The following is a 25,682-nucleotide window of genomic DNA, read 5'->3' on the forward strand; positions in this document are numbered from 1 at the left end:
CAAATGCAGCCAACTTCAGCAGCCGTCATGACGCCGGAGACACAGGAAGTCCTCGAGAAACACCGACAGATCTTCGACTATGATATTTCCGGCTACACAGGACGACCGGTTGACTTGGATCTGATCGAGGGAGCATCTCCAAGGTTCTGCAAGGCCCGCTTTGTTCCGCTAGCGCTGTGTGCAGCAGTATCGACGAAACTTGATCGCCTGGAAACTCAAAGCATCATCGAACCAGTTCAGCACGCCGACTAGGTTACCCCACTAGTGCTAGTGCGCAAGAAAGATGGCACAGTCCGACTTTGCGGAGACTACCGTTCTACAATGAACGCAGCTTCAAAGAAAGCCTCGTACCCGCTGCCCACGACAAGTGAAGTGATGGCAAATCTCCGAGGAGCAACAGTTTTCTCCACGCTGGATTTGTCTCTATCAACAGTTGAGAATCACCGAAGCAGCTGCCAAGGTCCTAACATTACATCAACACGATCAAAGGCTTTGATCGCGTTGGGGCTGTGTCGGGCAATGTGGGCAAGAGTTTCTGGATGATATTTGGATGATGTGCGTACCTCTTCTCCCATTTGATCCAACTTTCTGAGGAAGTTGTTGGTGTCCATGTTCACGAGCGGGTTCCAGAAGGTTGGGAAGTCGCCATCCCGGGTCACGTACCGCCTTCCCTGAAACATTCAGGACAGAATAGGTTTTGTACGCGGTGCCAATTGCGTTTTCAAAGGGTTGTAGCACATTGAAACTGCGCTGAACGGTCATTAGACACTGTGCTTTTTGTTTTAAGAGTTGCAAGAAGTCGGGACTACGCTGAATGGACATTAATCGCTTTATGTGGTTGTATTTTTTTTCAAGAACTGCAGATTAGTATTATGCATATTTTAGCTGAAGGTTGCAGCGATTGGCTCTACTAAGTGCACTGTAAAAAAATAACCGCACTGGATGTTGTTGTTTTTGTTGTTGTTTACAGTACATGGGTTCTTTACTATTCAAACACTAAGTTAAAGCCGACTGTTCATGAAGCGCGCCGATTGGACTTTGGCAAGGAAAAAAAAGCGCACTGTCACCGTCGCGAGAGTCCAATCGGCACTCCCGGTAAACTTCCGGCACCAAACTTTACGTTTGACGAGTCTGTGGCTCCCCGGGCTTCAATATCTCGCCCCTTTTTACATACATGTTCGCCGCACACGACGTCAGTGACTCACACGAACCGATCGCCTCGCCGCTGGTGACATGGCGATTGGCCAGTAAACAGAACCCACGATCCCCGACTATGTGTAAAGACTACGCGCCCAAAAGAAAGTAAAAGCCCAACGAACGTTGAGTGCATATTCAGGGAAGTCTACGCTCCAGGAAAGCGCGAGTCAGGGTGAGCGAGCACGTTCACTGAAATGAACGTCAGCTAGCGCTCTCGCGCCCTCGAAGAAATAAAACCAAACGCTTTATTTTTACTCCGTTTCACATCAAGTCTGACTGCAGCCAACGCTACGCGATCCAACGGAATCAATCACGCGACGGCAAAAGTGAATAGTCACGGCGATTGTTGTCCTAGTGGGCTTGCTATCGTCTGCTAAACCGATCACGCAAAGAAAAAAGCGAAGGATCGCGGAGAATTTACTGTGAGTGATTGGCTTAGACGGGGATAAGAACCATGCAGACACGACGAGCGCCGCCCTGACGATGCATTTTTTTGGCGTTGCTTCATTGGCTACATTGAATCGTAGTATCGGCTGTGATTGGACCTAAAGTGAAAAGGAGTTATAGAACATCCCGAAAGACCATTCAAAAAAGATTAGATTCTCACCCATCGTTTTTTAGGCTAGCGATTTGAGTTAAAATTATCAAAGAAATCGTGTGCGCGCACGCTACACATGTTCTCCTTACAATCTACGAAATCCGGATAGTCTACTTCACCGCAAAGCACTTGGAAGAGTAGCCAATCTCTGCAATCTTTGGAGGGAGCGCGGCGATCATCGATGTTGTAGGCTGACGTGATACGTTCCTTGGTTAAGTGTTCGGCATTTCGTGAAGCCCCAAAACTGAAGCCTGGAAGCAAGGAAGAGTGAGATAGAGGAGGAAGAACTCGACCACCTGTACGCACTGAGGGAGAGGTGGGATATCACCAGGGCCCGTTTGCTCGAAGCGCTAACCGCGGCTAAAGTTAGCCGCAGTACCTAGGAGAGGGATTTTAAAATCACATGACTAGCTCGGTAGGAATGCGGGGAAACATGGCGGTGCCCCGGTCAGTGAACACCGCTCGCTTTAAAACTAATATGTCGTTGTAGCTGTAATATCGGGCGCGTTAGTCACCAACGAATGGCGCAGGAGGCTTTCGCTTTGCCTTACTTCACTTAAATCGCAAAGCGTGAGCAATTACCTCGCCACATTTTTCTTAGCTAGTCTTTCGATTCTCGCCATTCCTAAGCCTAAATGAACGCGATAATTGTCGGTATTGCAACGTCTTTGGAAAGTGGATTGCCTTGACTCAATCGGCCAGGTATTGATAGCACACAAAAGCAGGCAGCGCCCCAATAGACCTTTTTCTAAATTTCCCAAGCACCGAGCTGCATGCTACGAGTGCAATTACGCGCGCTGCACGAGCTCGCGTCTGCAGTAGTAGATGTTCTAAAGCAAAATGTCTAAAACAAATTTTGCCTTGCACGCGCGTTCGTCAAAGCCTCATGATTATTTACTTAGAATCTTTTTTAAGAGGAAGGCCAGCGCGCGCGTACCGTAAAATTACGCTTCCAGCGTTCTCCTCGATGCTTGGGTAATTTAGAAAAAGGGTCTATTGGGACGCTGTCCGCTTTCGTGTGCGATCAGTACCCGGCCGATTGAGTTAAAGCAATCCACTTTCCAGAGAGGTTGCCGTGCCGACAATTTTCGCGTCCGTTTAGGCTTAGGAATGGCCAGAATCGAAAGACTATCTAAAAAATGCGGCGATGTCATTGCTCATGCTTTGCGATTTAAGTGAGGTAAGGCAAAGCGAAAGCCTCCTGCACCATTCGTTGCTGACTAACGCGCCCGATATTGCAGCTACAACGACATATTAGTTCCAAAGCGAGCGGCGCTCACTCACGGGGGCACCACCTTGTTTCCCCGCATCCTATACCGAGCCAGTCACGTGATTTCAGAATCCCTCTCTTAGGTACAGCGGCTAACTTTAGCCGCGGTTAGCGCTTCGAGCAAACGGGCCCAGGCGTATCAGCCCGAATAACGGTAGTATCGTGTTATTCTATAGGAACAACTCTCAAGTGTACACGTGGTACGCGTTAAACCTTCTGATGTAGAGCGCCCTGAATGGAGGTGACTGGCGTCGGGAAACTCACGGTATCGCTAAACGTTTGTAATGCTAGAACCTTTCACGTATGCGACACAATTGCCTAGTTATTCGAGATCAATTTTCAGACCCCCAAAAATGCAGTCCACCTTATACGGCGTACAAATTCGTCTGCTCTTTGCGCACGTCGTGCGTTTTTTTTTTTACCCTCGAGACGCGCCCATGTGCTATTGTTTCCCCCCGACCTCAGTCAATGATGCCCGCGCGCTTGGCTGCTTCCTCACGCCGCGTTCTTTTCGCGTTCATTATGCTGCCCTTTGATTGGTGTACCTCTCCTTTCGGTCCGATGCGCCAAAAACGCATTTTGGAACACTTGCCCGCCGTACGACACTCAGCATGCATGTAAGAAGACGTCATGCTCACGACTAAAGCTCAGACTATTGATTTAGTTATACACACATTTTCAGCTCCGTCATTCGGCTGACTCCCTTCATAGATTGCAGCGATTGACTCTCCTAGTTGCATTGCGTGGAGGTAGACGCTTCATATTTCTGAAGAGTCCTTGATGCCATACCAGGATCGTGAAGACTGATTTGTTCTCGTAGTAGACGCAGTACATCTTGTCTGCCAGGCCAACTTCTTGGCGAACGCGGAGGAGATGGTCTTGAGTTCCTCCGATGTAGGCGCCTCCCACGTCCAAGTAGCCGAAGTGTTCTCCCTGTGTTACCGAAACATAACAAACGTAAGGGTCGGAAGAGTAGTGAACGCATCATGAGTGCATGGACGCTGAAGGAACATCGTGTGAAGGCACGCTGTTCCAGTATGTTTCCCTTTTAAAATTTTAATCTGGTCAATAATGGCGGAAAATAAAAAATTCAAACAAAACAAACGGCTTTTGTGAATAGACAAGAGCTAGAAAACTATGTTAGTTTCAGTATGACTTGTTTACTCATACCCTTTTGAAACCTCTTCATGACCCAGACTCACCAAATGAAAGGTTAAGACTGCCGCCAAACCCCTAATGATAAGAATATTTTTTTTATTATTAAACAATTCTTCCCGCTGCTCAGTACAAAGTAATTATCTTAGACCTTTGATGACTGGAAAGACCCTTGAGACTTCGGGAGAAGGGATTCACCGAATCCGCATGAGAAGACATCATGCTTGCACCAAATCATCGATTGACACACTACAGCTTATTAGCAGACTGTGCAAGACGACTTAGAATTATTTTGGCTGTTTTCATTGCTTCGTTATTTCTATCATTTGACTGCTGATAATTTCACTTCCTTCAAAATTATTGCACACCTCATTACCTGCTAATGTCAGCGATTGCGAGTAACAAAGCCCAGGAAACGCCAACACTCTAAAGAACTCTCGAGCGTCTCCATTCCCGCCGAGCACATTGGAAGATCTCATTGCTGCAATCTACAGAAGCGCAGCCAATATCGGGACTGACCAGATGTTTAGGTCTAAGAAAACAGCCTCCTTTGCAATAAAGTACGTGAAACGTCTCGCTCAATCTCATATGGCAGACAGTGTTTTTATGCCTTAGCATATCTCCAGACTCGTGATTCGCCGAGCGTAATCCGTAGCTAACAGCAATTAGCTCTCCCAACTGACGCTCCCGATTTTTTAGAGTGCAGATTCAATTGGCGACGTGAGCGACCGAAATCGCCGCTGCGGTCGGCTCACCACAATTGGCCGAATGCTGACTATGACGTCAGCAAAGGATGTCTCATCGACAGGAATAAGAGGAATACAAGAACTTCAATTCTTACGGTGTTGGCAGTGTTGCTTTAAGAGCGCTATGATTTCAGGCTTCCACCATGCCCATTACAAACACCATCGAACTTGTTGTTCACAAACAAGGTAATGACGTCACGAAAGGTAACCGAACGAGGGCACCACCGAAACATCTCGCCGCTAATAGCGAGTATTCACCGGACGCCATATTTGAGGGCGCTGTTTAGAGCCCATGCTCAGAAGGAGCTCACATTATTAGGCAGCCAGGATCGGCAATCTTCATGGTGTTTAATGCACGTTGCAAAAATGACTGTGGAACAACGCTTTCGGCGCGTTCTCAGCAGTCGCGCACACAGCTACGGCCGTCAGTGAATATCAACTGGACGCCATACTTGTGGATGCTGCTCAGAGCGCGTGCTCAGAAGGAGCTCACATTAATAGGTTGACAAGACCGGCAATTTTGCTGGTGTGGAACGCACATTGCAAAAATAACTGTGGAAGCCCGCCATCAGCATGCGTTCAGCAGTCGCGCACACAGCTATGACCGCCAGTGAATACTCTCCTATAGACCAACACACTGTTTACAAACAAGCCCGCGTTTGCCCACACCATGCAGGTGTGGGCACTGCGCAAGCGCATGAACCAGATTCGCGTGAGGTGAAGCTTCTGCGCATGCGCAGTGGCGACAACAGCGCCACCGCAGAGGTGTGACGTCAAAGCCGTGTGTTAGTCTGTAGGGACTTTTAGCAAACCGTTACCACGTTCCACGTACCGCAACACTGGAACCTTTGAAGCATGCTTTTAAGCGCAGGCCCCGCGGTTACGGTATCACTCCCGGCGCGCACTGTGTGAAAGCGTGCTTTGAACGTGTTTCAAGCGTGTCCACAGATATTGGAGAGTTTTAGGGAACCGTCTCTGCACGTCCTATGCGGTATACGATGGGCAATCCGGTACGCACTGTTTCGTTTTACGTTCTTTGGCGAAGCTAGAGAACACACAGACAACCTTTCGTGCCGGAGTCAGGCTGAAGACTGAGGTCTCGTTTATTATGAGTAAAACGAAATAAAAAAAAGGCGCCTCTGGTACAGGGCGCTCAGGTTACGCGCGAAGCGGGGGAACGAATGTTTATATCTCGGGCTGCGCGCGAACGGTGGTTCTCAGTCGCTTGGACTTTGGAGCTCGCGAGCGCCGGCCCGTCGGCGACTCCATAACACGCACTGCGCATCCGCTACCACAGAAGACTCTCACATTCCGAGTACTTACCGGACGGCCCATTGTACCTTATGGATGAGCAAAAAAACGGTACCCTAAAACTCCCTCATTCTGGCATCGGGACTACAGCGAACACTGCGTCTCTTGTTTGGCGTATATATATGAGCAGAGCTTGACTGCCGCTTTAAAAGGGGCAACTTTCCGTAGCAGTGCCCATAAAGGAAAGAATGCGCGTCCATAGCTTTCACTGCATTGCCTCGGAAAGCAGTCCAGGAGTCACGAAGGCAAGTGATCTATATCCCTGCGTGTTCTACGGGGGATATGCAAAGCGCGGATATGTCGCCATACTACTTTTTACTTAAAGTGTGACCGCAGCCGACTCTATACCAACCTGTGAAGCCAATCAAGCAGTCCCAAAAGTGCATCATCATGGCGATCGTTGCGTTAGTGGCTTTGCAGTGAATGGTTAAGCCGATCACACCGAGAGAAAAACAAAGCGCAGGATTGCGGTGCATCTACTGTGCGTGACTGGCTTCATCGGGGATAAGAGACGCACAAAGGTGATGAGCGCCGCGACGACGCACTTTTGGCGCTCCACGATCGGCTCCGTCGGAGTATACAGCGTCGCCTGCGATCAAACTCGAAGTAACACTGAGTGTATAGATGGCCTAAGACTAACCGGTGCGTTTTTGTAATCTCTCACAGTCATCTCGTAAAAATATAACAGTGCAGAAGGCCCAAAGAGAGGGCGGTGTCTGAGCGAAGCTTGCAGTGGACTTTCGCCAGAAGATAACTTGACGAGGGGGAAAACCAGTGTAACATTACGGCGACACTGGATAAGAGGTGCATGTGAGGCTAAGCAACGAGCGTGGAATGAGAAGCAAAAGTTGCATTTCGCTTTCACGCGAATCGTTGCAAAATATGCAGGTTCTTCCAAAAAGCTTGCAAATCATAGCGAATGTGAGGTAGCTTTTTGAAGAAAAAAAAACAGTCAGATTCGTTGCACGACGGTTAAAAGAGCCAGAAGCACGGGTGGAATGTTGTGTGCCTTGAAATGACTTCAAGTTTCTTTGCTGAAAATGGTCAAGGTACGCCGGGCGGTGCGACGGCTAACCATTAATGCGCACCACGAGGTAGTGACTGATTACACGGCCGTGCGCGTTGCGATATTCGTCCAAGTCAAAACGGTCAGGGATGGGGATCAGACTCGTCGACGCACATCTTGGAGGTGTATTAGCTTTACCCGCTGCTAGAGAAAGACAACTCAAGGTGTTTCGCTGACAGTAAAGCACTCCAAACTTGGTTCCAAAACCAGACGCTTCATGTGATTGGATACTTTTGCGTTCATCTGCATGCTGTGTTGCTGTGTTACGCATGGTTCTCCGCGTAACACAGCAATCGTGACCGCGGTCATTGGGTGTCTTCATAGTCTGGGTTCAAACCCCATCCCTGTCCGCTTGGACCTGGACGAGCATCGTCCCAATTAGTGTCTGGTGTTTCAGCCCTAGATGAGCAATTTAGACAGTGCAGTACAACCTCTAGCCTGGGATATTTTACGTGCACCAGGCAGTAGAAAAACTCGACCGCACGCCGGTATACCGGCGTGCGGTCGAGTTTTTCTACTGCCTGGTGCAAGTAAAATATCCCAGGCTAGAGGTTGTACTGCACTGTCTAAATTGCTCATCTAGGGCTGAAACACCAGACACTAATTGGGACTGACTATGCTTCTAAACACAGAGCACAATTATTTTATTTTGGTCGGTTCCCTTCCCAACCACGTAGAGATCACGGATGTTGTTGCAGTTTCCTATTCCCCGGTATTTATGCCAACAATACACGGATTTGTCTCGACTTGTCATAACCTTATCAACACTCTAAGAAAAAGGAAAGGTCCAACAGTTCACTTTCCTTCGAAGCACAGAGCGAATAGCAATGCTCACAATCCTATTAGATATGAAAAATGGGACAGTGAGCAAGTGAAACGTCGTGTTCATTGTTCCTCCGCACATCGCATTTCTTTTTCTTTAACTGTATTTAGAACATTGTCATTCGCTGGTACTCTATTTTTACCGTGATGGCTGTCTCCATGTCTTGGAGAAAAGTGAAGTCGGATACTTTTGGGGGGTGAATGGAGTTTGTATACTGTGTTCAATACACGAAAGAGGATTTTAGTATCTTCAATGAAAGCGCAATCTGTACCTCGTTCATCGCCAGGCTCCATCTATAGACTGAATTTATTAGATTTCTCCGTTGTCTACAAGAGAGAGAGAAAAAAACGCCCCAATCCTTCCTCCGTGTGTATAGCCACTCGCATCTCAGCTGACAGTGGGGGCAACGCATCAGACACAGCAATAAAACGCGGGTGCAAGGTATGATTGCGGTCGCGTCGTGGACGTCACAGAGACCACGGCCTTATTCTTTATGTTAACCCAGCTTTCTCCATGTAAGGTTCAGTATCAGTTTTAGAAAAATGTATATAAAAGGGTCCTGAACAATCAGGAAATGTAAATTCATCTGTGCTTTTTACCATGATACTCACCCCCTGGGCCGTCCAGATATCGGTTTATCTCCAATTTCGCCTCGGTGGCTCCGGGACAAAACGGCGGCCTATGGATGGATTCCTAGGTGGCGGGTTCGACTCTCGGCTGAGGTGCCCGCACTCTGACAGAGGCTCGTTGCGGAGTAGGGCCGCCGTGTTACCGAAGTATCGGTTACACGTCCGAAGAACCCCCGGTGATCAAAATTAATGCCAGTCCTTCGCTGGGACGTACACCAGGGCCGGCTTGCTAGAACAGCGTGTCAGCTGAGACTGGGTGAAAGACACTGCGGCTATATTCCAAATTTTACTCGAGTAACCTGCCTCCTACGTCAGAGGGCAATACCACGTGACATTGCGAGTAAACGATCCGCGACTCGATTTTGGAACGGCCGGAATAATAACCTGGTTACTACGCGGATTGGCTTCGTCTTGGGCTACGGCAAAAAGAAAACAGGAGCAGCGGTGGCAGAAAATAGCAGACGGTCCTTTTGATCATAAAGAGGGCACTCGAAGGGACGATAATATTAATGACGACGCGTTTTTTTTTTTTTCGGTGGATCCATCAGCTCTTTTTACTCACCTTCCTTTTAAGCTGTATATTGAGATAAAAATTACTTACTCCTTACAGTTAGATATAAAAAAATGTGTTGTTATTAATCAGCGCGATCGCCCTAAATGCATATATTCCACGCATTGTAATTTGACCGATTATGTTTTGCAGAAATTGATTCCACACGGTGTAGTGGTACAGCGCGAGGGTGCTTTCTCAAAAATGATATGAAACTGACGTTCGCTTTGACGCGAATATGATTGCAATAAAATCATCGAAGTCTTCACAGCTTTACAAGCGTTATCCTCTCATTACACACACTCTGGAGGAAACAAAAATACTACCTTATCATTTACTGCGTTCAATGTGAATGTGAGAATACGGCATTCCCTCCAACGCCCAGGATGAGAATGCGGAGAAGCTCCTGCTTATTACGTTCGCACTCTGATAATAATAACTTCCCGGGGAAGGTGCACGGTCTGGACGTAATGCAGTCAATTCGTGCGTTGAAAACAGCAAATCGCAATAACCACACATGCTGCACCTATTCTTTGTCATTTCGAAGGTCCGCCACCAAAACCAACGGAGCAAGCGAGCTTTGACGGCTGTCGGCGCAGAAAGCAGACGACGAGCAGATCACGTGACGTATTTACTCGATTTGATCCGACGTTACCCCCCGATCGAGGAGGGTAGCGTGAGTAATTACTCCGGAGTAAACAACCCGCTTCTGCAACCCGAGTTCTGACGTCATCGAGTAAGCTCGAGTAAGTTTTGGAACGCCACGGTACGAAAACTTTACTCCGGAGTCGGATCGAGTAAATTTTGAAACACAGCCTGCAAAGGCTGAAATGCGCGCGAGCATTTTGAGACGTGGCTGAAGTCCCGCTAAACTCGTGCGCTGCTTTGTCGGTGCTTTCTTTCATTCGGTCTCAGCTGAGACGCTGTTTCTAGCAAGTCTGCTGCTGGTTTGTCAAGTAAAGGTTCCAATTTTTTTTTTTAATTTATCTGGAGCAGCATGTGTCGGATGTCAGTGTCCGTTCAAGCCCTCCCAACTGACAGGCAAAGAAAGAAGCGCCCACCTGAATCGTGTAGGTCCGTCCGCCAACACGATCCCTGGCTTCGAGGACGACCACCTCGACGCCTTCTTTTCGAAGCAGTCGGGCCGCAGCCAGCCCTGCAACAAGAACGCAAGACACATACATACATACAATCCCGTTGTTGCTTTCGGTGTTTGGACAGAGACGCGCGTATAGGGGTAATCAACTTAAAAAACGCGGGGCGTGCCGATTCTCGCGCACATCATTTAGAATTTTCAAAATACCTGAGCAGCTTCAGAGAACTTTTTTCATTGAATACTTCATAGACTCTTCAACAGAAGTTTTTGTCTTCCGCGTAGTGAGCTCTAAAGCATGCTTGCGCGTGTAGTTCCCCTTATAATACGCCAAGTGCCAATCACGGCGATTTTTCGAAGCTCGCACGGCAATTGATAAAAGCCAAATTAAAAAAAAAAAAGTTTTGTCTTATCAAGCAAGTTAAAAAATGACAGGATAGGACACTTAGAAAAATGTTACTTGAATTCACTTTCTTGCACGCTATAAAAGTTAAAATCCGTTCTTGAAACGTTATTGACGTTATTGACGCTCCAAGATCTCTTTGAACCAGTGAAGAACGGTTTCGCGTCAAGCACAATCGCCCCCTGGCGCGCTGGAACGGCAACTGGGCGATTAAGAACTCTTTTCTATCAAAAACGGAGGTTACAAGTAGCTCTTGTAGGTTTTTCACAAAGGCCCCTTTTAGGGGGTGCTTAAAAGAACATTATGTAAGGATTCTTAGGTTTGTTCATATTTTCATCCTAAAAAAAAGTTACTTCAAGCAACCCCTAAAAGAGTTCTTCGTGAAACACCTTAAAGGGGTTATTTTAAGCTCCTATTTTTTAAGCGAAAGAGTTCTTTATTGCATAGTTGCCGCTCTGGTGGGCCAGGGGGCGGTAGTGCAAGAGACGAGACCGTCGTTCACGAGCTGAAAAAGTTTTGGGGGCGTCAAAGGACGTTTCAAAGACGAATTTTTTTTTTTTAGAGTTCAGATCACGCAGCGAATTATTCACACCAAGTCGCAGGAGGATCCCAGCGATTGAAAAAATATCGAAATACAATAAGACAAAAAAAAAAAAAAAGACTATATGCGTAGGGATTATGAGGATTACGTTCCACTTTTTTATCGTTCCGGTGCACACCGCATTTGTCAGATCTAATCGTTTACTGAACAGTGTCGTTTACAATTTTCAATTCATGTTAGCGTGCGTGTGTGTGTTTTTTTGTCTGGCAGTTTTAAATGTTCTTGAATTTAAATTTGTGAATCATTATTAACTTGATTTCTGTGGTAAGTTTGAGTCATGGGAACGCCATTTTTGCTCACTGGTAGCAAAATTATTCTTAGTGAGAGTAACCCTTGCGCGCTATTGAAATATTAGAGTCACAAATTTCGAAACATGCTTTCAACAAGCTCGTGCGTGAATGAATGAATTCGTTTTTCAGGTCTACCGGATAAAATGAGCCCAGTGAGCTAGGCACGAAAATTCAGAAAACATTGGTGGTAATGGAATTTTAAGCTTCAAGTCCGGTTACCGGAAGCTTAAGAAGACATTATGCGAATATATATATATATAGCATACACACCTGGAAACAACTGGTAACAGCAAGATCATGCAATGGTCACAGTTCTGCGCATTGAAGCGATCTCCGTCAAATAACTTAAGCCCCCCTCAAAAGGTTCTTTCATTTAAAGTACTGTTTTAGACTAATTATAGCAATACATTTCGTGCGCCTAAGTTTTTTCGGATTCCTTCAGCGGATTTTATTTTTGAGTTGGCAACACTGCTTGTAATCCATTGTCCCACCTTGATGAGAAACTTCATAGCGACTCATGTCCGGTCATACCCTGAAACATATGTAACACCTGCAAGCTACGACAATAGAACATGAAAGGTAGCTATAGAAATTATCCTGCGAGTTACAAAACAATCATCGTTCTACTTATTTCTTTTATCAGAAAGCATAACTTAAATAAGGAGTTAGAAACCCTTGCTCCAACAACAAACAAAGCAAACAGGTTATTTCCGGATTGTCTTAAGGTTTTATTTGTTTTCATCATTTCTTTTTATGGCTTGGACGGGCTTTTATCAAAATACAAAGAAAGTCCTGACTCCCATTTCTGAGAAATTGAAAGTGTCACCTGTTGCATCATAATCGAATTTATTACTTTATAATAATACCTACTCATTATAATCAAATAGTTTAGATTGATTACATTTAAAATGAATTAAATTGTCATATTACAAAGTAATGTATTCAAATGTAATAAACTATATCTGGATTAATTGAGTAGTTGGCAATATTTTCGTTCACTTGAGATAGAACGGATTTTAAACTTCCACCGTGTAAGCTGCCTCTCAATTGCTTACGAAATTCTAGACAACCACATTATATGCATTGGCTGTCTGTATCTTCACAGTTATGATTAATTTCGGTAACAATATTCGAGATAGAAACTGATATATAAACGCCAAGACAGGAATATTGAAAATGCAGGAAAACTAGAGGAACGGCGACACACTCGGAAACAACACGAATCAAATGGTACCACCAAACCAAGTTAGTTTCACATATTCACAGTGATATGTGTTCATTAAAGTGAATTGTAAATGTCCGGTAGGCTACAAAATACACGTGGGAAGGCCGGATACACGGGGTAAGAAGTGCGCGTTCAGATTCTAAAAACGACGGCGACGACGAGTTCGGTAGGACCATTGTCTACATTGCCCTACAGAGGTAAATAACAATTTTATATATATATCTGCCACCGATTTCCGCAACCCCTCGTTCTTCAACGAGGGGCAGCTGTCCTCGACTCTTGAAGCAGTGACCCGTCTCCGACCAACGGGGACGAAGGAAAATGAGCCATCTAAACGCACCGCCATAAGCATGCAGCGCCGACCAATCAGCCGAATCATCCAACATCTCTGAGTGCTCCCCTGATAACGTCAAGGAGGAGTCTGATGACGAAGGTGGATGGATCACCAAAGTAGCAAAGACACGACGCCACGGATCCAATTCGAGTGAGGCGACGATCATCACTCAGCCGACTCACAACCTAGTGGTCATTGTCAAACCAACTGATCCGACCTCGATCATCACTAACATGAATCCTCTGGCTCTGAAACAGATGCTGGAAAACCTGGCACCAGACGGAGTAATCCAAATTCGGCCAAATTATCGCCTTAACCTATTGGCCCTAGATGCAAGAAATATAGAATCAACGAAGTCCCTTCTTCAACTGAAGAAGCTCGGCACAATCCAAGTTCAGACGTATGAGCCAACATCCCCATCTTCTAATGTTGGCGTCATTCGCGGCGTATCAACAGAAATCACAGACGCGGATCTCTGGGCATCAATAAGGGAAAAAGCACCAGTCATTTAAGAGAGGAGACTTGGCAAGACAGAGGCGGTAAAGCTTGTCTTCTCCACCAGGACCTCACCAGAATACGTCTTTGTGGGGCACACACGATACAGTGTCCTTTCCTACCTCAAAAAACCGCGGCAGTGTCCTAAGTGTAACCGCTTCGGACATCTGGCGAGCACATGCTCCAAAACGCAACACTGTAGCCGATGTGGTGGAGAACATGTCGTCAGCGAGTGCGAAGCAAAACAACCAAGGTGCATAAACTGCAAGAGAGGCCACGATGCCACGTCCCGGAACTGCCCAGCCCACAAAGCTGAAAAGCAGATTACTAACTACAAAAGCTCGAACAACGTCGACTATACGTCTGCCAAAACTGTCATCACGAATGAACAAAAGGTTCGAGGACTGGAGAAGCACCGTACTCCCCACAAGCAAAAGCAAAGCTTGAAAGGAGACAAGAAAGCTATCATCCCAGAGATGAATGAAGCCGATTTTCCTCCGTTGGATACGCCGTCATCAGAAATCATGCCGAAGCCAACGGTCCGTCTGCAGAGCAGCCAGGGTCTTCACCCAAGAATGCAGAAGCTGTTTCGACCCAAAATACTTTTAAAAACCAAGAAGTACCAAAAAAATGGGCAAGAGAACACCCAGCTCAAAAGAAGCCAAGATCAGTTGCAACGCCCAAGTCTCAAAGCCTTGGTAATGCGTTGTGCACAATTGTCACGTTGTTGCGCTCCTTCCTCACTTCTCTCCAGTCACCCATCGCTCAAGCAATGATCACAATTATCGACATTGTTGTTCCACTTGCCACTTCTTGGTGCAACTAGACAGCTTCATCGGGAACAACACATCGCAAAGTGAAATACGAAACATACAAAGAATACACTTCCTCGCTGTAATAAAATCAGCTTATTTCCCACAATAATACAATGGAATGTCAATGGGCTTCGAGACAAGATAAATGACTTACGGCAACATTTACGGAGACACGAAGCCGAGGTACTCGCCCTTCAGGAAACCAACTTGAAGTCAGGAGCGATCCGACTATCTCCCTATGTTATTTATACTAGTACTCCCCGAACAACATCAACAACAGACGCACCTAAGGCATCTCTATTTATACACAGAGACTTACCTCAGTTCCAAGTGGATATTTCAGATCTCTGCGACCAAAGCGCAGAATACGCGGCTGTCACGATACAAAAAGACAACTCGGACGCCATGACAATCGTATCGGTATATATTCAGCCTAGTTCTCCTTGGAATCCTTCCATCTTACGCACGATCCTTTCACGGTGTAAGCCAGCAACGCTGATCCTTGGGGACTTTAACACCCACAACGAGGCCTGGGGGGACAACCAACGTCCACTCGTGGCCGGTCTCTAGAGGATACCACTACAGCTATTGGCCTCCGGTGTCTGAATGACGGCACTGCAACCTTTGTGAGACCTGGCGTAGAGAACAGTGTGCTCGACCTGAGTTTTGCCACCGCTGCAGTACGTGCGCTCTGGCTCGCCGAACCCGACAGCTGGGGAGTGACCATCTTCCTATTATAATTACTTCCCCAGAAAAAAGACCTGTCACCCACAAGACTTGTTCTGTAACAAACTGGGATGCCTTCCGAGTGTACTTCGAAGATATAATATCTACTGGCACCACTAATCACACGACCGTCATCTCTCAGGCGCTTTGCAAAGCGACACAGAGAGTTACGGTTAGTATATATAGACCGAACCCAGACCTAAAATACCTAAGGCTACGTGCCTCGCGCCGCAAAGCGCAACGACGTGCCTTGAAAACATCAAGACAAGAGGATATACAACAGTAGCGAAGGATTGATGCGGCATTTCGTAGGCATACCAAGCGCTTACAACGGAAACAATAGCGACAGCAATGTGAGACCCTTCACTCTCCCGGTGGCGGAAGGCAAGCATGGCGAATGGCCCCCATCCTGGCGGGTCATGCTGTTCCCCGCTCACCGGTCCTTGGCCTTGTTATTGCGCAGAACATCACGTTGCCTCAAGCCGCGGAACTCCTTGCTGATGAATTCATCTCTGCTCCCGCTCCGTCACCGGGATTTGTCGCAGCCACTGCTACCAGCACGCCAGCGCAGGTGGCCAGCAACTCCGATTTCACGCTGAGTGAACTACAGCATGCTCTTCAGCGTTCTTCTTGGAAACGCACCGCACCAGGCCCAGATGGGATAACTTTTCAAGCGCTTCGTAACCTTGATGATACGACGCTTTCTGGCCTTCTGGAATACTTAAATCATATTTGGTGCTCGTCTGATATTCCTTCTGCCTGGCTCAGATCTGAGGTTGTTCCCATCCATAAACCAGGAAAACCGATAGGTGCCACCAGCTCCTACCGACCGATATCTCTTACATGTTGTCTAGGGAAGGTGATGGAGCGAATGGGTCCTACGGCGCCTTGACTGGCAGCTCGAGACATCGGGCGCCCTGCCTAATCAGCTGTCTGGCTTCCGCAAACAACGTTGTACGACAGACGCGATCGGCAGAATCGTATTAGACATGGAACAATCGAAGGCAACAAAGCAAGCAACAACAGCAATATTTCTCGATATTAAGAAAGCATTCGATGCAATTCCACACTAAACCATTATTGCTCAGCTTACAAGGCTCGGGGTTGCAGGCCGAGCACTGGCATTCGTACGCGCCTTCCTTACAGGAAGGTCTATGCACGTACGCCTAGGTGGAATTCGAAGTACTCAACGTACGGTAACCCGAGGTGTTCCCCAGGGCAGTGTTATAAGCCCTCTCTTATTTAACGCTGCTATGGCGGCACTGCCTGAGGCTCTTCGGCGTATGAAGTCATCGGGACCAGTCATTAACATCGCAATATACGCCGACGACGTGGCCCTTTGGACTACCGCCCCGACTAAGATATATAGCAAGATGCAACAAACCCTCCAGGACGAATTGACTGCAGTTGTAGACGAAATCTATAGACTAGGCCTTACGCTTTCCGCCTCCAAAACAGCTGCCCTTCAATACCATCCAACGGCTAGAGCATCGATCAACAGAATCTACACAATTAACGGAACAGACGTAGCACGTGTCCGGACGTACTCCTCCCTGGGGTTTCTTCTGGATGACCGCATCTCCTGGAAGCGTACAGTCAAGGCAACACTGATCAGATGTCGCCGCCACCTCAACGCCATTCGAATGATGATGGGCAGCAGGTGGGGAGCGTCTCAGGTCATGATGCTACAGCTATACAGAGGCCTCATTCTCTCGAGATTATTATACGCCTTGCCGCTGATTCACGTGAGCAATGCACAGTCTGCAGCCATTGAGACCCTGCAAAGGATTGCACTTCGCTTCTGTCTGGGTCTACCGAGATACTCCCCGAACATTCCAACGCTGCTTGAAGCGAGGGTCAACCTTGTCGAGAACCACGGCAGAGAGCTGACACTTCGCCACATCGCAAGGCAAACATCCTGCCGGTCAACAGGGCCCCTCTTGAACCATATTCGAAGTTGTCCTCAATCTCACCTTGGATCTCTCGCTCGAGACTTTGAAGGAATTGTGGGCACCTTAGATACTATCTACCCGGCACCACCACCTTACGCCTCGCCGCTGAACATCAGTGAATCTAACCCAGAACTCAGAAGCAAACGCTTCACAGCCCAAGTTGTCGCTCGGACCCTCGCAGAATACCGAATTGAGGTGGATTTTCTGGGATGGATGCGTGTATATACCGACGGCTCGGTACTTCATAGCCGCAAATCATCCACTGCAGCAGTTTTTATACAAGAACTAAAAATGGCCAAATCAAGGAAACTAAGCTTTCACACTACATCTACCACTGCCGAACTTGCCGCGCTTTGGCTAGGCCTTGACATCCTCGACAATATCCCTCACAGTGGAAAGGCAGTGCTCCTCACAGATTCCAGAATAGCTTTACAACTACTCGGTAGCCTTGAAGACGCCCCACAATATGCCAGATACATCGGACACATGACAAGAAACCTAGAGTCTAAAGGATGGCATATAGCTTACCAATGGCTGCCATCACACGTCGGTACCTCTGGCAATGAGACAGCCGATCGTCTCGCTAGTGCAGCTGACCACATTCACGTACCAATACTTGTTATACCAAAGAGGTATGAGGCCAAACTTATTATTCACAAAGAAATAGAGAAACTACATCCGGACACGCGCGTCTCTACCGGGAAGCCACCCGCACGCGTGCCTCCAAAGCTGTCCTGAGCCCCCGCTTCTCTACTGCACAGACTTCGCACTGGTTGTGCCTTTACTGCGAAAGCCCTTCACCATATGGACCCAACAACAAACCCAAACTGTCCATCCTGTGATGTTCCCGAGGACCAGGACCATCTCCTCTGGACCTGCCCTACTCTAGCGGACAAAAGAAAATCGTTTCTCGACGGCCTGCGGCCAGCAGGCGTAGCAAGTGCTACAACACAGGACATTCTTTTTCCCCCTGGCTCTGCACGCGATGTCTCGAGAACATTCGCCGCACTTCTCAAGTTCTTGGAGGACACCAGTTTATTTGATCGCCTCTAACCCCGGTGTCTGACATACACTGGGCGATGGCAACACATCAACAACCGAGTCTCAAGAACTGCTGATCAATCGTTCCTTTTTTTTAGAGCGCAGCACTTGGGGGCCCGTTTCCGGCTTGAGCGGCGTCGGCGTCGCCGTCGCCGACGGCGTAACCGCGCGGTGAATCATGGGAAATGTCCCATAATGCACCGCGCGAGCCCCCCCACCGGGGGTCACGTGACCTCGTGGGGGGGGGGGGGGGCACGTGACCCCCCCCCGAGGTCACGTGACCCCCCGAAGTCACGTGACTCCCCTGAGGTCACGTGACCCCCGCCGATGTCGCGTGACCCCCGATGACGTCATCGTCACTGATGACGTCACCGGCATCCACATCGTCATCGTCATCATCACTGATGACGTCATCATCATTGATGACGTCACCGGCATCCACATCGTCATCGTCATCATCACTGATGACGTCACCGGCATCCACATCGTCATCGTCATCATCACTGATGACGTCACCGGCATCCGCATCGTCATCATCACTGATGACGTTACCGACATCCGCATCGTCGTCATCATCACTGATGACGCCATCAGTGATGATGACGATGACGATGTGGATGCCGGTGACGACATCAGTGACGTCACTGATGACGTCATCAGTGACGTCGTCAGTGACGTCATTATCACTGATGACGTCACCGGCATCCGCATCGTCATCATCACTGATGACGTTACCGACATCCGCATCGTCATCGTCATCATCACTGATGACGTCATCAGCGACGTCACTGATGTCGTCACCGACATTCGCATCGTCATCGTCATCATCACTGGTGAAGTCATCAGTGACGTCACTAATGACGTCATCGATACCCGCATCGTCATCGTCACAGATGACGTCATCAGTGACGTCAGTGATGACATCATCGGCATTGGGGGTCACGTGACCCCCCAAGGTCACGTGACCCCCCCTGGTTAGTTTAACCCCCCCCCCCCCAGTGCCCTTCCCTCCTCCTCCTCAAGAGCTGCGCTCTAATTCGGCGTTACAGGGAGTTGTAAGCGGCTTTCACTTTTTTTCATTCTTCCTTCCTTTTTCTTTCTGATCCCTTTTCATCCCATTTTTCCTCCCCTCTCTTTTCAATCCGTTCTTTTCTTGACCTCTCTTCTTTCTTAAACTTTTTCTGATCTCCCCTTTCATCCCCTTCCCTTCCCCGGAACTAACTCGCCCCCACTAAAGGAGTGGCCAACATGTTCCGGCTTTCCGCTACCCTCACCACTAACTACTACTACTACTACGTTCAGATTCTGTTAAAATGGCTTAATTCGAATGTGGTATTGGTTATAGGATCGCATACAGGATGAAATAGAAAATGTTTTATTTTTATTTTTAATTTCTTTAGGGCAGGGTGGATACAACTTAAAGCACGTCAAAGCGTACTCGGGACGACTTACCTAAAACTCTGTAATCGACTTTTCTAGAGCGCAGCACTTTGGCGCCCGTTTCCGGCTTGAGCGGCGTCGCCGCTCAAGCCAGAAACGGGGGCCGAATAGCTGTGCTCTTAGGCGCCCGTCATCGGCTTAGGCGTCGCCGTCGGCGTAACCGCGCGTTGCATTATAGGAAGTTTCCCATAATGACTTCACGAAGGTCACCCTCGTGAGGGTTACGAGGGTTACTCTCACGAGGGTTACGAGAGCTACCCTCACGAGGATAACGAGGGGTACCCTCGTAACCCTCGTGAGAGTAACCCTCGTTACCCTTACGAGGGTTGCGAGGGTTAGTTACCCTCAAAAGGGTTACCCTCACGAGGGTCATGAGGGTTGCTCTCATGAGGGTCACCCTCACGAGGGTCACGAGGGTTATGAGAGTTACCCTCACGTCACCCTCACCCTGAGGTCACGTGACCCCTCCCTGAGGTCACGTGACCCCCCCGTGACCTCAGGGAGTCACCTATCTCTCAGTAGCCTTCCACCCTCCTCCTCAAGAGCTGCGCTCTAATCCGGCGTTACAGGGAGTTGTAAACGGCGTTAATTTTTTTAATTTAGCATTTTAAAGCTTTAAAGCAATTCAACCAAATTATCTCGGGTTTTCTAACTGTATTTGCCGTCTTTTGACAGTTTTTTATACTTTTCTTTATGATGAGAAATAGTAGTCTCAGAAATCCGCAGCGCCGTAAAAAAAATATTGTTATAAAAAAATGCCGGCGTGCCTATAACAATTCTGAGCGAAGAAAAAAAAACTTATATTGGATTTTAGCAGGAAGCAATAATTTACCATTCTGGTGCGTATTAAATGAGCCACCATTACTGCCCCTCTGCTGGGACCAGAAAATGAGGGCGCTGTCACCACGGTGAATTGAACAAACGAAAGCTCACACATAGCAAAAACTGTAAAAAAAGTTTTTTCCTCTTCTTCTTTTTTGCCGTGCTTTTGCTTTTTTTATTCGCCCAACAGATATCAACTCACCAAAACTAACGATAGCAAATTCGCATAAACCCTACGGAGCAGTCGACAAAAACTCCGCGGTGTGCTGCATTGTCAGTAACCTCCCGTGTAGCCCATTTCACTCAAGATGAAAAATTAGAACTGTAAGAGGCGAAATACCTTGTGCAAGAAACAAAACCCAGCACTGCACAAACATTGGACCATGCTAAAAATTTTTCTTCGATTTTTTTTTCCGAAGTCGATGGTATTTTCTGTACAAAAATTGGGAAAGTGGTTTCATTAGAATCATATTTATGGTGTCTGTGCGGTAATAACCCGCGCGTAATCTTCTTTCTTAATTTTTTTTTTATTTTTTTTTAACAGGAATAATAATAATAATAAATATTTATTTATTTTCAAGTGCCCAAAAACAACCAACAGGTCTTTTCTTTGGTACACATAATAAATGAGGAATTAAAATAACAGAGACATGGCAAAAATACACAAACGTTACAAATTGGCGACAAGCACTTTCATTTTCATCGCGAACACCCGAGAGTCGCTAAATATATCCACTTCAGCATTGTTGATGCGGTTAAAAAGCAGTTGGCAGCGTGATAAAGGCGAGAGATCACAGACAGTATTAATGTAAAAAGTATTATGATTTCTAGTGGGTCGGGAGGGAACGTGTAAATTAACATCACTTAAAAGCGAGCCACAATCAGATACACCGTTTACTAACTTATGAAAAAAGACTAAGTCGCGTTCCGCTCTTCTATCGGACAAGTTTGTCAACGAAACTTTTTTAAGAAGAAATTCATAATCGAAATAGAAGCGACGATGAGAGTATCGATCATACACGATGCGTATTAACCTCTTCTGTACATTTTCAATGTTCAATGCCTGAGTTTTATTTAACGCATTCCAAGCTACTGAAGCAAATTCAAGTCTAGACCTGACTAGGGCACAAATAACCGAACCAAGGAAGCCGGGTTATTAAAGTGCTTCGTAATACGAGATATAACACCAAGCATTCTTGTTGCACTGCCAACGACAAATGACTCATGGGCAGTAAACGTTAGAACATTATCAAGGTATACGCCAAGGTCTTTTATGACAGAAAGACGTTTGATAGGCATCCCCTCTAAAACATAATCGCAGTCTATTATGGTGTGACGCCTTGAGAAAGATACGACTTTTATTTTCAATGGATTCAGAGATAAGTTATTCGCTGTACACCAAATAGCAATCTGTGAAACATCATGCTGTAGAGCGTTGCAGTCGATAGAAGAGTGAATATTCATAAAAAGCTTGATGTCATCGGCAAACAACACAATTTGAGCGTTATCAACATATGACGGCAAGTCGTTGATGAATATCAAAAACAACAACGGGCCAAGGATGGAGCCTTGAGGGACACCAGATGTGGAAAAGAATGTGAGAAGATTTTTGCACGTTCCGGATTCCGTGCAGTTCTCTGTTGTTGTTGTTGTTCTTGTTCTTCTTCTTCTTGTTGTTCCTGATGTTGTTGCTGTTCTTGTTGTTGTTGTTGTTGTTTCGCACCCGTGTTTCAGACTTCAAGGGCAACTACGCCCACGTCCATAAACAGATGCCTATAAAACCGTCTGCTTCATCTAACAAGTTATGTGCAACGCACGCTGCCTATGCGGAGCGAAAGTTCGTCTGCTCCTTTTGCAGCGGTTGTGGTGACGTCAGAACGCCGAGCTCTGATTGGCTCTGATTGAAGGATAGTGGGTAGACCTCAAAGCAACTTGCTTCAAGCTCTACCCACTATCCTTCAATCAGAGCCAATCAGAGCTCGATATTCTGACGTCAGCACAACCCCCTGCAAAAAAAAGCAGACCAACTTGCACTCCGCAAAGGCCAACTTTACTACACCCGTTTTCACCTAAAGAAAAAACAAGTTTTGAGCATTCTTCATGCGCGGCGCGAAGCAGTTCTTACGAGATTTTGTTGTCGAAGGAAAAAGCGATGCTTTTGTCGTTTGGAACGCGTACGTGTTGATAAGAGATACCATATATCTAATATAAAATTCACCTACATATATCTTAATTATCCATATAAAGATTGAAATTAGTAACCCACTGAGGAGCCTGACTTTTTTTACTACGGTTCTTGATGGGAAAATGGCTATAGATTACCTTACTTGTGAAACTTTCGCGAAGGGGTGTACCCCCGTTCACTCACTTCAGTCTGCCTCCCGTCGTTTGAGGCGCCAACTAAATTTTCGTTTCAAAACTTCGTGTTCCATAGAGTACGGTGGAATGCCATTTAGACGCTGAGCTTCAAAACCTACGTATTCCATAGAATACGCTGCAGTTGCCATAGTAGCCGTCCGGCGCGTCGAACGACGGGAGGCGAGCCGTGGTGAGAGAGGGGGTTACCGCTCCTGCAAGCAGCGTCTATGAGCAGCTCCGTAACTGAGCTAATCTGATAACGTTATCATAGGCCGACTCGCTGTTTACAAACAAGCCCACGTTTGCTCACAACGGGTGTGGGCAAATGCCTGCGCAGTACTACAGATTCGCGTAAGGTGAAGCGTCTGAGCATGCTCCGTACCGACAGCAGTATCACCGCAGCGGCATGATGTCAGAGCCGCGTGTCGGTCTGTATAGGTGTATTCACTGGCGGCTACAGCCGTGAATACACCCTATACACCCTATACACCAGCGGGCGGCGAGGAGAACACACGCGAGGGGTAATTGGTGGTGGTGGTACTTACCGCTTACACCAGCACCGATGACGATCACAGGACCCTGTGCCATGCTCGCAGCGCGACGCTCTCGCTTCTGTCGACGCTCGCAGCAGTCGCAAAATACCCGGAGCCCCTCCGACACAGGTTTCCCGATAGCAGCCTCTCTAAAGATAGTTCCATTCGCGCCGCTTGGCGGTAAAACTGGTAAAACCTTGGCACGCCCGCGCGCGAATCCAGCTGTCCTCGCGACGTGGGAGCGTGAAGTCGGACTGCATCTCTTCGCTGCAGCCCGAAACTCGAAGCGCTCGTTGAATCGTTTGTCCGCGGAACGCCCGCGCAACAAAGCCTCTTCCGATAAAACCAGGAGCGCTTAACTTTATTTCTCCTACTTGAACAGGATGATTAGATTAAAAAAAAAAGAGAAGGAGAACCATGCGTCCATGCACGGATCGTCCTTCTCCGCTCTGTTTTGTCGCTCGAGCCAAAGTCCTTTCATACTTCTTTTACAAGTAACGAAAACCAACACAAATGATAAAGCACATATCGCTGGAAAAAAATGGCGGCATTCAGTTGAAACCTCTGCTGTGCGCCACCATTCGCCACCTAAAACCTGCATCGTCACGCAGTCAGCGCTTCAAAGAATGGCGCTACTTGTAGAAAGCTATTATCTAGGGGACTTTAGCTCGAGCGACTCCAAGTATGAAGTATTGATATATGCTGTTTCAACAAACATCGACAAAGAAAAAGATTCGAGTAACACATACGCATCTAACGAAGAAAAAAAGAGTAAATATTTTGTGCCATAAAGATTCCTGTCAGGGGATCTATTTGCTGAATATTTATAATAAATAGGCTGCTAATTTCCTTTGAATAACTAACGTTTTATTATGTAAACATCAACGGGCAATTCATAAAAATAAGAACCTTGACGGGCATGATTGAAAAGCAGTTAATCTTCAATAAAAGATCCGCAGTGCGTGCTTGGTTTTTTCCCCTTTTTTGTTGTGTTACTGATGATGATGATGATGATTCTGCAGCATTTCCCTTTTCAGCGGGCAAACTGGAAGAAATGTTCTGCCCTATACACCAACTCATGTTTACAAACAAACCGGAGCGCCCCAAGCGGACGCCACCGGCGCCGCGCATGCGCGATGGAGTGTGGGCAAGGAGCTCGCCGTCGTCCATGAACAAACCATTGAAATGCGATGTTGTCGGCGTCGGTGTGAGCCTCCCTGCCCTTTTTCGCGTTGGAATTGTTGATTCTACGTCTTCCTGGCAATGCCTGACTACTTGAGCGGCCTTATCGAAATTACCGAGGCTCGTTATACTCCGAAAACTTCGCGTGAATAATGTGAGATGCGGCGATTCATTCCACGTGGACACCGCAGAATGGACGCTAAAGCCTGATTCCCATGATGAAATTTCGCTCGCAATTTTCGGTTGCGACGTCGCTCGGGCTGCAGAAGCGTGAACCGTAGCTGAGATGGTCGACGCGTCGATACAGAAACTCGCAAACAGAATCGGACGAAGTGAATCATCCATAACAAGTCGGTGATGGCCACTGGTAACAATGATCATCATCTCCTTGTATCTACTGTCTACATCGAGCCTGCTTACCAACCTTCAAACTTAAATTTTTTTGATGCCTGCACTTACTTCTTATCGCAAGTCCAGGGCCAACATTTGGTCTAAGGGCCGGTGTCGTCTAAAAGAGCAGACTACGAGCAGAAACGTTTGAAAGAGCAGACGACAGTTCGAACGATCGGGCGGCCATTTTAACTTGAAGACGCACTGAACGTAGTCCGCAGGTGGTCCGTACAACTTGACGGTTTTTCGGCGTTCACGTTGTAACAAAACAAACCTGACGACCACAAGTATCCGTGAATTCAACAAGTGCTTCCCGCCCAAGCAATCTTGGTCCGACGGCGTCTGTTTTTCGCTTTTCGAAGCACATATCAACGTTTTCGGACGAACCGAGCACATGAAAACTGACCTTAAACCTTTCTCGACTCTTTTAGTACAGCGCCAGTCGCGGCGTTTTGACCAGAAGGAGGTTTTTGTCTGTTTTTTTTTTCTTCTTTTTTCAAAACAACGCAGGAATACATGTCTCACTTGGGGACTTCCGCCCACAGCCCCTTACCGGAAGTGCGCCCGACGCGCCACTACCGCGCCGTAACGTAACAGAGATGGGTTCGTGTATAAAAAAAAGCTATTTTTCAAAGTT

The 25,682-nt window shown here is 47.2% G+C and overlaps 2 pseudogenes; one reads left to right on the top strand and one right to left on the bottom strand.

Annotated features, from left to right (window-relative positions):
* Nucleotides 1-23,771, bottom strand: part of LOC8038702 — a 66,028-nt pseudogene extending 42,257 nt beyond the window's left edge.
* On the top strand, nt 17,493-18,332 carry LOC121837928 (annotated as a pseudogene).
* Nucleotides 23,772-25,682: the final 1,911 nt, after the last annotated feature.

The sequence above is a fragment of the Ixodes scapularis genome, unplaced genomic scaffold (assembly GCF_016920785.2).
Source record: "Ixodes scapularis isolate PalLabHiFi unplaced genomic scaffold, ASM1692078v2 PGA_scaffold0__279_contigs__length_252992795, whole genome shotgun sequence".
Lineage (NCBI taxonomy): Eukaryota > Metazoa > Arthropoda > Arachnida > Ixodida > Ixodidae > Ixodes > Ixodes scapularis.